This window comes from Oncorhynchus masou, unplaced genomic scaffold, assembly GCF_036934945.1.
Source record: "Oncorhynchus masou masou isolate Uvic2021 unplaced genomic scaffold, UVic_Omas_1.1 unplaced_scaffold_1749, whole genome shotgun sequence".
NCBI classification, from domain to species: domain Eukaryota; kingdom Metazoa; phylum Chordata; class Actinopteri; order Salmoniformes; family Salmonidae; genus Oncorhynchus; species Oncorhynchus masou.
Window position 1 is genome coordinate 31,662 of NW_027007649.1, and position 3,710 is coordinate 35,371.

Sequence of the window (3,710 nt, forward strand, 5' to 3'; positions counted from 1 at the left end):
CAGAAGGAGAAGGGGATATTTAGAGGGGGAATGCAGAAGGGGATATTTAGGGAAGGGGAATGGAGAAGGAGAAGGATATTTAGGGAAGGGGAATGCAGAAGGGGATATTTAGGAGGGGAATGCAGAAGGAGAAGGGGGATATTTAGGAGGGGAAATGCAGAAGGAGAAGGGGATATTTAGGAGGGGGAATGCAGAAGGGGATATTTAGGAGGGGAATGCAGAAGGAGATATTTAGGAGGGGGAATGCAGAAGGAGATATTTAGGGAGGGGGAATGCAGAAGGGGATATTTAGGAGGGGAATGCAGAAGGGGATATTTAGGAGGGGGAATGCAGAAGAAGAAGGGGGATATTTAGAGAGGGGGAATGCAGAAGGAGAAGGGGATGCTTAGGAGGGGGAATGCAGAAGGGAGAAGGGGGGGATATTTAGGAGGGGGAATGCAGAAGGAGAAGGGGGATATTTAGGGAGGAGGGGGAATGCAGAAGGGGATATTTAGGAGGGGAAATGCAGAAGGAGAAGGGGATATTTAGGAGGGGGAATGCAGAAGGAGAAGGGGGATATTTAGGGAGGGGGAATGCAGAAGGAGAAGGGGATATTTAGGGAGGGGGAATGCAGAAGGAGGTTATTTAGAGGTGGGTGGCTCTGCAGAAGGAGAAGGGGGATATTTAGGAGGGGGAATGCAGAAGGAGATATTTAGGAGGGGGAATGCAGAAGGAGAAGGGGGATATTTAGGAGGGGGAATGCAGAAGGAGAAGGGGATATTTAGGAGGGGGAATGCAGAAGGGGATATTTAGGAGGGGAATGCAGAAGGAGATATTTAGGAGGGGGAATGCAGAAGGAGATATTTAGGAGGGGGAATGCAGAAGGAGATATTTAGGAGGGGGAATGCAGAAGGGGAAGGGGATATTTAGGAGGGGGAATGCAGAAGGGGATATTTAGGAGGGGGAATGCAGAAGAAGAAGGGGATATTTAGGAGGGGGAATGCAGAAGGAGAAGGGGATGTTTAGGAGGGGGAATGCAGAAGGAGAAGGGGATATTTAGGAGGGGGAATGCAGAAGGAGAAGGGGATGTTTAGGAGGGGGAATGCAGAAGGGGAAGGGGATATTTAGGAGGGGGAATGCAGAAGGGGATATTTAGGAGGGGGAATGCAGAAGGGGATATTTAGGAGGGGGAATGCAGAAGGGGATATTTAGGAGGGGGAATGCAGAAGGAGATATTTAGGAGGGGGAATGCAGAAGGGGAAGGGGATATTTAGGAGGGGGAATGCAGAAGGAGAAGGGGATATTTAGGAGGGGGAATGCAGGAGAAGGGGATATTTAGGAGGGGGAATGCAGAAGAAGAAGGGGATATTTAGGAGGGGGAATGCAGAAGGAGAATGGGGATATTTAGGAGGGGGAATGCAGAAGGGGATATTTAGGAGGGGGAAATGGAGAAGGAGAAGGGGATATTTAGGAGGGGGAATGCAGAAGGAGAAGGGGGATGTTTAGGAGGGGAAATGCAGAAGGAGAAGGGGGTGTTTGGGAGAGGTGTGTTTAACCTCATGTTGGTGCTGTCTGTCAGACTGTAGTGTTGTTGTTGTCCTGTAGATGGCACTGCTCCAGGTCTTGCTACAGTTGTCTGGAACCACACCTGGACTACAGGTACCGCCTGGCTCTAAGGGTCACCAGAGACAACACCATATTTGGGGTGACTGTGTTCGGGAGCTGTCTCGACCCCCTCTTTGGAGCCCCTGCCACCGACCTTCACAGGTAACGCACTCCTGCCCCATCCACCCACCTTCACAAGTACAGCCTTATTGGTGGACTGGTGGTCTGTCTGGTGGTCCCGCCTATCCTTTCTTTGGATTGGTGGAAACATCTCATTATTGTAATAGTTTTTTGAATATTCGATGAGGGCCGCTGACATCAACCGCCTGTATTCAATGTAGAGATTCTACAGTGCATTCGGAAAGTATTCAGACTCCTGACTTTTTCTACATTTTGTTAGGTTACAGCCTTATTCTAAAATGGATTACATAGTTTTTGTAACCCTCTACACACAATTCCACACAATGACAAAGCAAAAACAGTTTTTTAGACATTTTTACAATGTGATATTTCAGGTTTTATATAAATATATATAAATCCTGAAATATCACATTTACATACGCAGTGATTACAGCCTCCAGTCTTCTTGGATATGATGCGACATGTTTGGCACACCTGTATTTGGGGAGTTTCTCCCATTCTTCTCTGCAGATCCTCTCAAGCTCTGTCAGGTTGGATGGGGACTGTTGATGCACAGCTATTTTCAGGTCTCTTCAGAGATGTTCGATCGGGTTCAAGTCCGGCTCTGGCTGGGCCACTCAAGGACATTCAGACTTGTCCCGAAGCCACTCCTGCATTGTCTTGGCTGTGTGCTTAGGGTCGTTGTCCTGTTGTAAGATGAACCTTCGCCCAGTCTGAGGTCCTGAGCGCTCTGAGTATGTTTTCATCAAGGATCTTTCTGTACTTTGCTCAGTTCATTTTTCCCTTGATCCTGACTAGTTTTTTTATTTTAATTTTACCTTTATTTAACCAGGCAAGTCAGTTAAGAACAAATTCTTATTTTCAATGATGGCCTAGGAACTGTGGGTTAACTGCCTGTTCAGGGGCAGAACGACAGATTTGTACCTTCTCAGCTTGGGGTTTGAACGTGCAACCTTCCGGTCACTAGTCCAACGCTCTAACCACTAGGCTACCCTGCCGCCCTAGTCTCCCAGTCCTGCTGCTGAAAAACATCCCCACAGACTGATGCTGCCACCACCATGCTTCACCGTAGAGATGGTGCCAGGTTTCCTCCAGACGTAAAGCTTGGCATTCAGACCAAAGAGTTCAATCTTGGTTTCATCAGAGCAGAGAATCTTGTTTCTCTTTTGCCTTTTGGCAAACTCCAAGTGGGCTGCCATGTGCCTTTTACTGAGGAGTGGCTTCCATCTGGCCACTCTACCATAAGGGCCTGATTGGTGGAGTGTTGCAGAGATGGTTGTCCTTCTGGAAGGTTCTCCCATCTCCACAGAGGAACTCTGGAGCTCTGTCAGAGTGACCATCAGTTCTTGGTCACCTCCCTCACCAAGGCCCTTCTCCCCCGACCGCTCAGTTTTGCTGGGCAGTCAGCTCTATGGAGAGTCTTGGTGGTTCCAAACTTTTTCCACTTTAGATTAGAGGCCACTGTGTTCTTGGGGACCTTCAATGTTTTGGTACCCTTCCCCAGATCTGTGCCTCGACACAATCCTGTCTCGAAGCTCTACGGACAATTCCTTCGACCTCATGGCTTGGCTTTTGCTCTGACATGCACGGTCAACTGCGTGACCTTATATAGACAGGTGTGTGCCTTTCCAAATCATGTCCAATCAATTGAATTTACCACAAGTGGACTCCAATCAAGCTGTAGAAACATCTCAAGGATGATCAATGGAAACAGGATGCACCTGAGCTCAATTTCATAGTCTCATAGTAAAGGGTCTGAATACTTATGTAAATAAGGTATTTCTGTTTATTTTTAGTACATTTGTAAACATTTAAAAAAAACTGTTCTCTTTGTCATTGAGGTATTGTGTGTAGATTAAGTGGAAAAATAGAATAAGGTTGTAACGTAACAAAATGTTGAAAAAGGGAAGGGGTCTGAATACTTTACAAATGAACAATACTTTTTTTCCAGGAACTCTGCAATATTTTTAAGACATGAGCTTGCG